Below are 11,331 nucleotides of genomic sequence, written 5' to 3'. Positions count from 1 at the left end.
CTAAAGGGATAAGTGAAATTCAGGCCTAAGGAGGAGCATGTGCAAAAGAGGACAGCAGTCTGAAAGAACATAGGGTGTTTGGGGGAGTACAAGCTACCTGCTGGGAAGGGGAGGGCGTGGTGGAAAAGGAGGGTGGAAGGCTGGTTTGGAGCCAGACTTGAGAGCCCTTGGCTGCATATATAATCCGAGGTTTGTCCTTTATTTCATAGGCATAGTGGAGCTACTGACGATCGTTGAGCAGGGGCGTGATAGGCAGTCTTGTATTTCAGAAGGACAGCGCTGCTCCCAGCATGGAGGGTGAAGCAGAGAGGCCTGAACTAAATGCAGGGAGAGCATTCAACGGGCTCTGGCTTCATCTAGGCTGGACGAGATGGGATCTTCCGTGTGGCCAGGCCCCTCGGGGCAGGGGCTGGCAGAGTTCTATCTAGCAACAGCCTGACCAGACTTAACTTACGCACATTCCTTCCATATTCCCCAGACCCTGACTAGCAGTTAGTGCTCCATATACATTTGTTAAAAGAATGCACAAATGTGGGATGTCCTGTCCTCCAAGGATTCCCCACGGTGTGGATCAGCAACCTCGCGAGACCCCAGATTGTGCTGGGATCTTGACCTGCTGACGTAGAGCACAGAAGGTTCAGTCTGCAACAGGGCACACCGGGACTGCTGTGGCTCTGCTCCTGTCACTCTAGGTAGCAAAAGGCTCATAATTTAGGAGGAGCAATGGAAACGGGCTATCAAGGTTACTCATCATCCGCAGGTTTTGCACAGAGGTCAGCAAAAAGGGAGCAGAAATCAGTCAGATGATTTAGACAATCACGCCAAAATGCTACAGATACAGGGGTTTGCTGGCCTCCACGCTTGTCTCTTACAGTGCCAGGCTCCATTCAGAGCTGGTAGATCACCTTTGTGTCTTTTACATCCCGAGGGGTGCCCTCAGACAGAAACTCACATGCAAGTTGGTTATTTGGAAGGAGGTCCCCGGAAACACTGGTTGGAAAGTGGAGGAGTGAGAAGAGAAGGGAAGGGAGCCACAGCTGCATGTGATAAGAAGCAAGTGCCCATCATGGGCTCTTGGAGATCAACCCCAGCAGGGACCTCTTGGGGAGAGTGTTGAACACGTTCCAGAGTTATCCCACCAGTGGGATGAGGAAGCTGGGGTATTTCTCCGCCAACTCCCCACCTGTCATTGTTTGAGGGCTGCTCTCAGGGGGACTAACTCTCCAGCACTTCCGTCTTGCCCTGAGCACCAGCTACGTGTGTTCTCGTAGATAGTTACAGGCGTTTGCAGCAAGCAGCCTGGGGTGTGTAGAGGGAGCAGGACGATGTTTGGAGGTGCCAAGAGGGTCTGTTAGGTGCTTAGAACCACAGGGAGGGCATCCAGGCTCACCCTCGGGAGGTGCTGCAGTCCTGAGCTGAGAGAGGAAAGGGGGCGTGCTAAACACTGAGGCTTAATGGAAATGCATTGAGTTTTCATATGGGGTATTGAGGTGCACGTGTCAGGAGGCTGAATTTTTAAAAAGTTATCTTTGTGTCTCATTCAAAGTACAAATCACATTGTCCCTTGGGCTTCAGCATCTTTTCCAGCTTGTAGGGGGGTGGGAAGTAGGGTAATACCATTACATGGCATGGCTGGGGGGTAGGCTTTAGTATCCCCATAATTAACTTCCTCCAAAGCCACACTTTTGGCGGAGCTGCTTGGTCAATACGTTTATTACTGTCTTTATCTGAAAAATCTTCATAGAAAAGTGTGGTTTGGTTTACTAGCTCTCAGCAGCCCATTCCTGCGCTCCGAGGAAGCTTGCCCTCTTCTGAGCTACCTGATCTTTGTTCTGGGCAAGAGACCTTTGGGGATGGTTCCTCTTCTTTTGAACTTCTTTCTTAGGCTTCTTATCATAGACTGGATTCTCTCATATAGCAGCGTGAGCGTTCTTATACGTCTCTCCATCATGTCTGGAGTTTTGTTCTTTATGTATTAAGAAAATTGTTTCTTTTTTTTTTTTTTTGAAAATTGTTTCTTATAAGCATCTTCATCTTCTTCAATTAGGTAATGCATATCATCTGCAACTTTTTTTAACATGTTCATTGGAGTATAATGGCTTTACAATGGTGTGTTAGTTTCTGCTTTATAACAAAGTGAATCAGCTATACATATACATATATCCCCATATCTCCTCCCTCTTGCGTCTCCCTCCCTCCCACCCTCCCTATCCCACCCCTCTAGGTGGTCACAAAGCACCGAGCTGATCTCCCTGTGCTATGCGGCTGCTTCCCACTAGCTATCTATTTTACGTTTGGTAGTGTATATATGTTCATGCCACTCTCTCACTTCATCCCAGCTTACCCTTCCCCCTCCCCGTGTCCTCAAGTCCATTCTCGAGTAGGTCTGTGTCTTTCTTCCCGTCCTGCCCCTTGGTTCTTCATGACTTTTTTTTTTTTAGATTCGTATATATGTGTTAGCATACAGCATTTGTTTTTCTCTTTCTGACTTAACTTCACTCTGTATGACAGACTCTAGGTCCATCCACCTCATTACAAATAACTCAATTTCGTTTCTTTTTATGGCTGAGTAATATTCCTTTGTGTATATGTGCCACATCTTCTTTATCCATTCATCTGTCTATGGACACTTAGGTTGCTTCCATGCGCTGGCTATTGTAAATAGAGCTGCAGTGAATATTGTGGTACATGACTCTTTTTGAATTATGGTTTTCTCAGGGTATATGCCCAGTAGTGGGATTGCTGGGTCGTATGGTAATTCTATTTTAGTTTTTTAAGGAGCCTCCATACTGTTCTCCATAGTGGCTGTATCAATTTACGTTCCCACCAACAGTGCAAGAGGGTTCCCATCTGCAACATTTTGACCCATGATGTGCTTCCAGTGTACTTCTGTGTTGAATGCCTTGTTTTCTGAATCATAACCAGGGAACCGTTTGGTACTGTGAGGGATAGACAAGCCTCCGTCCACAGCGTCCTTCAGGCCCTACTTTATTTCTAGTAGTAAATCTAGCAAGCCCTGCATCCAGATAGCAGGTGAAGGCACCAGGTTGACCATCAATGTTTTCCACATTGTATTCATCGCCGGGTACCTCCACATGGCCTTCATAGATCTTGCCCATGCCAAGCTGATTGAGCAGCCTTTGGGCCATCAGTGGACCGGTACAGTGCGCTGCAGCATAGTTTGTCAGGCCAACCTTCACGCCATACTTTGGGAGTTCATGAGCATTAGCCGCCCAGACTGTCATATCCCCTTCTCTACGGGCATAAGCAATATGACAAATGATATCTCTGTTGGTTACATGAACTCATCCTGTATTTGGGTGTATTGTACTTCTTTTTATCCTGGATTACCAAGCATTTCCCAGCATAGTCATCAGTTTTACCCTCTTGTCTTCTTCTAAATTTCACTTGGTATCTCTTGAAGTAGGTCTTATTCTTTACAACCTTAACAAACCCCATCCTGCGGAACAGAGACCTGTGTCCGCAGCTTGTCACAGACCTGCAGCCTCCAAAGCCACTGTGAACAAACACGCAGGTACCGTGGGGCAGCTAGATGACTGCTCGCCAGTGCAGCCAGACGTGTCTCCTAGCCCCCCTCCGACCCTGTAGAACACGGTGCCATGCCACAGCCTAAGACATTCCAGAGCTGCCACTCCTCAGAAACTTTGGACCAGTGCTGGGCAAACCAGTGAGACTTAGAGTCACCTGGGGCATGTGTTTAAAAGGCAGTTCCTGGGCTGTACTCCTGAGGTGCTGATTCGGGAGGTCTGGAGTAGGACCTAGGAATCTACATTTTAGACCAGACTCCCAGGTGATTCAAAATAAGGTCCAGAATGTTCAAAGAACAGAGGGTATGAAACCTTGTCTACAAACTGGGCAACAAGAGAAGATATCAGTAGACCCTAGTTAAAAACATAGGGTTGGTGGGGGGGAATCCTGCAAGTTTAACACTCGCTTACCTTGGGTGAATATTCCTACCTCCTACCCGCGTGCTTGCTCCTTAGGGAAAAGGGACTTTGTGTGGTGGCTCCGTAGTCCTCCACACTCCTTCCAGATGAACGTGATACACTCACGTCCGCTCTATTAAAAGACACTAAGCAGGGCTTCCCTGGTGGCGCAGTGGTTGAGAGTCCGCCTGCCGATGCAGGGGACACGGGTTCGTGCCCCGGTCTGGGAAGCTCCCACATGCCGCGGAGTGGCTGCGCGCATGAGCCATGGCCGCTGAGCCTGTGCGTCCGGAGCCTGTGCTCCGCAACGGGAGAGGCCACAACAGTGAGAGGCCCGCGTACCGGAAAAAAAAAAAAAAAAAAAAAAGACACTAAGCAAACGGGGAAGCTCTATGTCAACCCTAGCTTAGAATTCAGGTCATTCCCAGCCTCTGAAGAGGAGACTAGACACCTTCATATGAATAATAAACTCTCTGGAGACCCTTCGTTCCACCCAGTAATTTTCAATGCTTGGGACAGGCATGAGCCACCGTCTCATATTTCCAGTCCTTTGCAGAGTCCTACAGGCCCCGCCCCCCGCAAAATGTTTCATTGCCCTGGCATTAACACGGTTTTGCTGGACCTAAACTGTCAGGAAGTATGAGTTGAGCTAGAGAAGAACTGCTTCTCAGTATATAAAGAAACAGGATCTCCTTAGTCCTATGCCATAAATTAGGCTGTTGGAAAGGAACATGGTAGCTCTTTTAAGTCACCAAGATATGATTTGGAGCTGTACTTATACAACAGGAGAAAGACAGCTACTTAATAAGTCTCAGATGGGGGTTTCCGTTCAGCTTCTTCAGTCCACCGATTTGCTTCTGTTCATTCCACGATGTCCATGATATGCTTGTACATTTGCATTCACGACCTAGTGTGAGCTCTTTACTTTTGCTTTCACTTTAAGCTGCGTCCATGAATTGCCCACAGATACTCAGATCTCTAAATCATAGGGTGAATTAAGGTCATGGATTAAATTAGGAATATGACATTGAAGGTGAATCTCTTAGAGCAGCTCTTTGTAATAATTTGAGGGGCTCCCAGGCCCATATGAAAAGTCCACAAAAGCAGTAGACCCTCTTCCCAGAAAAATACACCTATAGACAACGTTTTGCCTATAATTGTATAGACCCCTCAGGTTAAGAATCCACAACTCATACCCAGAAAAAAAATAATCCCAATGAGATGTAAGAGGCTAGGGAGGGAGGGAGGGGAGGGGCAGAATAACGAAGAAGGGCAAGTCCCAGGTGAGCAGCCCCTGTGTTGGTTGAAGTGACATAACACTAGCTGCTGTAACAAACAACTCTCCGAATTTAAGTGTCTTGACACATGATGGTCCTGGCCAGCGACTGAGTGACTTTCCCATGGCAAGTGAGGGACTCAGGGACTCAGGATTTCTTCTACCTTGTACTCTACCATCCCCCAGAGCCTCAGTCCTGTGCGAACAGCCAGCAGGAGGAGAAAAACCATGGATAAGGTACATTGACTTCTGCAAAGTCCCAGCCCAGAAGTGCTACCTCTCACCTCCAGTCATATTTCATTGATGCGAACTGGTTACAAGGCCACATATGGGTGGAAATGGGGCTGGAGGATGTACGCCCTGTCAGGGTAACCATTTCCTACAACAACACCACGGAAAGGGGAGCATGAGCTTTTGGTAGGCAGAAAGCTATATCTCTCCCTAAGCATTGCATGCAAGTGAAATCAGGTTAAAATAAATGGCAAGGACGGCCTTGAGAGGGAAAAGAAGCCACCAAAAGACATTATGAAGCCCCAGGCATGTGTACAGTAGGGCAGCTGTGGCTCCACCTTACTGGTAGCAAGTAAGTGAGATTGCAGGTAAATTGCCTTCCAGTCGCAGAACTTTCTAGAACCAGATGGTCTAGCCCCTCCTTCTCTCTAGCTCTATCCTTCTTTCATCCTACTTCTAAACAAAAGTGCCAGTTCGGGAGCAATTTCCCATTTATAATGTATGCTTTGTACCCATCCATCTGAACCAGAATTTGGTTGGTTAACTGAAAAAAAAAAAGGTAGTTAAAACAGGGCATCATTGAAAAAATGGTATATACGAACTGTAGATATTTTATTTAAGTTAAAACATGTAAATATACATTCATTCACTAAACTTTTGTTGTATAGCCAAGTCATATTCTTTGAATATAAATCTGCTGATAGGAGTTACAGGTTTTCCTTCTCTCATGAACTGTCCCTAAAATGCACTGTCTACGATTTCCAGTTTTGAAAGTAGAGCAAGAATGTAAGACATTTGTGAAGCAAGCTCAGTGCATAATCCTCCCAATTTTTTAATGATTTCCAATCTTTTACAGTTGTTTGGCACACACATAATTCAACAGTAATTTTTGTCTATTTTTAAATTGAAGTATAGTTAATTTATAATGTGTTAGTTTCTGGTGTACAGCAAAGTGATTCAGTTATATGTGTGTGTGTGTGTGTGTGTGTGTATTCTTTTTCATATTCTTTTCCATTATGGTTTATTAACGGATATTGAATATAGTTCCCTGTGCTGTACAGTAGGGCCTTGTTTGTATCTGCTAATCGCAAACTCCTAATTTGTCCCTCTCCCACCCCCTTTCCCCTTGGATAACCGTAAGTTTGTTTTCTGTCTGTGAGTCTTTTTCTGTTTCATAGATAAGTTCATTTGTATCATATTTTAGATTCCACATATAATAGATATTATATGGTATTTGTCTTTCTCTGTCTGACTTAGTATGATAATCTCTAGGTCCATCCATGTTGCTGCAAATGGCATTATTTCAATCTTTTTATGGCTGAGTAATATTCCATTGTGTATATACAAACCACACCTTCTTTATCCATTCATCTGTTGATGGGCATTTAGGTTGCTTCCATGTCTTAGCTATTATAGATAGTGCTGCTATGAACATTGAGGTGCATGTATCTTTTCGAATTAGGGTTTTCTCCAGATATATGCCCAGGAATGGGATTGCTGTCAACAGCTTATATGGCAACTCCATTTTTAGTTTTTTAAGGAATCTTCATACTGTTTTCCATAGTGTCTGTACCAATTTACATTCCCACCAACAGTGTAGGAGGGTTGCCTTTTCTCCACACCCTCTCCAGAATTTAATATTGCGGACTTTTTAATGACGGCCATTCTGACTGGTGTGAAGTGATACCTCATTGTAGTTTTTATTTGTATTTCTCTAATAATTAGCAATATTGAGCATCTTTTCATGTGCCTGCTGGCCATCTCTATGTCTTCTTTGGAGAAATGTCTATTTAGGTCATCTGCCTATATTTTTAAAAATTTTTTTTAATTTTATTTTTTTTGGCGGTATGCGGGCCTCTCACTGTTGTGGCCTCTCCCATTGCGGAGCGCAGGCTCAGTGGCCATGGCTCACGGGCCCAGCCGCTCCGTGGCATGTGGGATCTTCCCGGACCGGGGCACGAACCCGCGTCCCCTGCATCGGTAGGCGGACCCTCAACCACTGCGCCACCAGGGAAGCCCATCTGCCTATTTTTTGATTGGGCTGTTTTTTGTTATTGAGCTGTATGAGCTGTCTATGTATTTTGGAAGTTAAGCCCTTGTAGGTCTCATAATTTGCAAATATTTTCTCCAATTACGTAGGTTATCTGTTCATTTTGTTTATGGTTTCCTTTGCTGTGCAAAAGCTTATACGCTTGATTAGGTCCCAGTTTTTTATTCTTTCTTTTATTTCTATAGCCTTGGGAGACTAACCTAAGAAAACATTGCTATGATTTATGTCAGAGAATTCAAAAGCATTTTTAGCTACCCGCTACTATTACATCTTTCCAAAATTTTCAGCTTTGTTCCCATAGAAACGACTCCTTTTTGCGTTCATATTTCATTAATTCACATGTTGTATAAAGCACTAAATTTTAATAAAAAGTACAACTGGAACGATCGTCATAAACAGGTTTGGAATCAAACACAGTCAACTCTTAGTAGGTGTAGGACCCAGCTATTGGGAGCAGAAGTGTATGCTCTATTAGACTGTGGCTGTAAGCATTCAGTGAGCCATGGACCTCAGTCTTTGTGTTTTGCAGAAGGAATAGGGCGCCTTGGCTTATTTGGTGTGGTCACCAGCCTCCAAGATGACCCACAATGAGTCTTGCCTTTTGGTATTCACACCCTTGTGTAGTCTTCTCCCGCAGTGAACTCATGGTTGGAAGGTGTGACCATTAGAAAATGGCAGAAGTGTGAGTTGTGTGACTGCTGAGCGTAGGTCCCAGAGGGTGTTGGGACTTCTGCCTTGGTGTCTGAGATCCCTCACTTTGGGAGGAGAGGCCATCACGCCAGCAGCACTGGCATCACCTGGGAGCTTGCTGGAAGCATAGCATCTCATGCCCCACCTCAGGCATCCTGGCCAATCTGCCTCGCTCTTGTTTGCTTTAATAAGGCAAATTCATCAAAACCCAATGATGTTTTCACACTGCTTGAGGGTATAGATGTGGCTCCAGGGGGAAAATATACATATTTTCTGATTGCGGCATACCTAGGACACATGGCTTCCCGAGAGGGTGAGAAGGCAGACTGCTGCCTCCTGTTATGTACATCCTGAGGCTCTCCGTGGGGTGGCTGTGAGACAAGCCACTGTGAGCTGGAAGGCAGAATTTTTAAAGAGCAAACAGAAGACTGGAGAAGTCATTAATTATGTTATCACAAAAAATATTTGGTGCTTCTTCTTAACATTACAGCTACCGTGCTGCTGGTAATGCCCTTTTATTTGTCCAGGGCGGTTTGCTCCCATTAGATTAGATTAAGTGTCTCATCCAAGGCACAATAACAGATTTGGCCCCATGCTTTAGCTGCTGGCTGTGGTTGACTGATACCCAGGCTTTTGACTCCCTGCTGAGTATCTAAGCGGTACAAGCTGCAGTCAGTGCATTTAATCTACATAAAAAGAACACAAATTGCACATTAGCCCTTTTGAGTTCAGTAATCAGGTTCACACACACACACACACCTCTCTCCCTCCCCCCACCCCTGCTCTACTGGACAATTTGAGACACCCTTGTGTCACAAAAATTTTTTTCTGAGTCAGGTAAAAAGAAAAGTCTTTTGCATTTTAATTGCACTTGATCTGCTCATTGAATGACCCCTGTAATTTATATATTGTTCATAGTTAGTGCTTTCTGCAGTCCTGCTGTGCAGCTGATAACATAATTCACAGGCGCGCACCTTGGGCTCTGTGGGTAGTGGCTTGGCTTTTCCGTTCTTTCTGAGTTGGCGAAATTCTCTCGCTCGTCCTTCAGATTCAGGTGGCTGCAGCTGATGTCAGTCGCTGTCTGCTTGTGCAGGTGTAGCGAAAAGGCCACTCAGTGAGCCCCGGCCTCCTCCTTTGTTTACATTTAAAGATTGCCCTATCCTAGCCAGCCACCTACACTGTTTGCAGACCAGCTGGCTGTTTGTGACGCAGCTTCCTCCAGTCCCTCCCTGGATCCTGCAATGAATTGGCTTAAACTAGAGCTGTGAAAAGAACCGCAGACACGGGTATCATGCTCTCACAGGCTAACTACGGAGGCAGTGACATACGAGACAATCAGTAAATACGAAGGGCATAATAAATAGGGAATGCAGAGATGGGTTTTTTTTTGGTACATTAGATGGTTAGCTTTTGGGAAGTAGAGCCATGCTACCTTGTGATTTGGAAAATATTCTAAGCGTTTAAGGCAAATCCGTGGGAAATCAAAGTTCAGTTTTTACAAAATGTTTAGGTGTTTAATCATTTTATTTGCTTTGTAGTCACATTGAAGCTGATTCCACACATTCTCCAGAAGGATAAATGACGGGGTTGAGTTGGATTATTTTGGCCCATCTCAGATTTTGCTTTAGTGGTTTTGCTCTCAGAAGGTTTGAGGGGTGAGAGGTTAGATCCTTGCCGCTCAGAGTATGGTCCGCCGTACATCTGCATCGTCCTCACCTGTGAGGTTCTTAGAAGTGCAGAATCTCAGGATCTGCATGCTGACGCGATCCCCAGGGGGCTTGCACCCACAGTTTGAGAAGCACTGAATTAGACAATCGGGTCTCAACCCTGGCTGCACATTCAAATCATCCAGAAACCTTTAAGAAAATACTAATGCCTGGACCCCAACCCCAGAGATTCTGATCTGATTGCTCTAGGGTAGAACTAGGCACTGAGAGTCTTTACAACCTACTCACATGATCTAACATGCAGCCAAGGGCCAGAATCACAGGATTATGCAAAATCTTAGAGGAGGATTCAAAACAAACAGTTCTAAGCCTAAATCAGTGCCCCACGGACATTCCCAAAATCCCCCCGCCCAGGCTCCCTGGGAACCGGCAGGATTTTCAGTACAACTTAACAAGTATTTCTTCAGTGCCTCTTATGGGTACATCTTGCTACACCCCAGAGGTCCACTCAGACAAGCCAGAAGGCAAAATCACCCTGTGAGCGAGACAGAATTTTCCGTAGAGTCCCCTGCGCTGCGATACTGAGAGATCACCCCCTGCGTCTTCTGACGGCTCCATGGGACTCAGAAGGTGGGTTCTCACGCAGCTCCAAAACATGTTCCTTTGTAGAAGTTGTAGGGCACACCAGTCTAGGTTCCTCAGAACCAGTTTCAAAGAATCCCAGTTTCATGGGAATGCATGATTTGCTCTTTTGACATCTTTTCTAGCATATGTTTAGCAAACTTGCTGATTTTTTTTTATTAGAAGAGAGGCATGTGGCCCTTTGGAAAGGATTTTGGAATGGAATCAGAAGACCTGGGTTCGAATTCTTATTTCACCATGAAGCAGTTTGTTATAATGTCTGAGATTCACGTTAAAATTCCTCGCCAGTTATGAGTGACACAAATTTAGGTTAAGCAATAACCCAGATGTGAATCAAGGATGAACACCCCAGGGCTGGTCTGCGGGCATTCTAAGCAGAGGGGCCCTCGTCCAGAGGCTGCGACTATATGCATTTCCGCTATTGAGATCACCCGGGTTTTTCTAATGAGCATAGCAAATGTCACAAAGAGGGTTTTTCTGTGAAATGAAGGACTTGTTAATTAGCATGATGAATGACCTCTCACTGGTGAAATCACATGAATTCAAGATATGTGGCCCTGCCCATATATTTTTGCAATACTCTCTACTCTTGCGTGAACCAGGTAGAAGAGCCTAGTGACATCTATAGCTCGTACCCTTAGGGATGGCCCCCAAGAATTGAACCCTAAGTGGGCCCTTGCCCAACCATTGGTTAGGAGGATTTCTTATTGCCTGATGCTGGCTGTAATGAGAACATAATCCCTGTCATGCTATGTTGTGGTGGTCGTGTCTATTTTTGAGTAAACCTCTCATGCAAGGCAATAGAATATGGTTTGAGAATTGCTTTCT

The 11,331-nt window shown here is 45.3% G+C and overlaps 1 pseudogene across 1 annotated transcript; it reads right to left on the bottom strand.

The window, feature by feature from the left end:
* Positions 1-1,763: 1,763 nt before the first annotated feature.
* Positions 1,764-3,459, bottom strand: LOC307180062 (large ribosomal subunit protein uL18-like; annotated as a pseudogene). The gene is made up of 2 exons: positions 2,851-3,459; positions 1,764-2,061 (listed from the first exon to the last, which is right to left on the bottom strand). The product of its transcript is annotated as a large ribosomal subunit protein uL18-like (transcript).
* Positions 3,460-11,331: the final 7,872 nt, after the last annotated feature.

The sequence above is a fragment of the Stenella coeruleoalba genome, assembly GCF_951394435.1.
Source record: "Stenella coeruleoalba genome assembly, chromosome: X".
NCBI lineage: Eukaryota > Metazoa > Chordata > Mammalia > Artiodactyla > Delphinidae > Stenella > Stenella coeruleoalba.
This window is presented reverse-complemented; position numbering and strand designations above follow the sequence as displayed.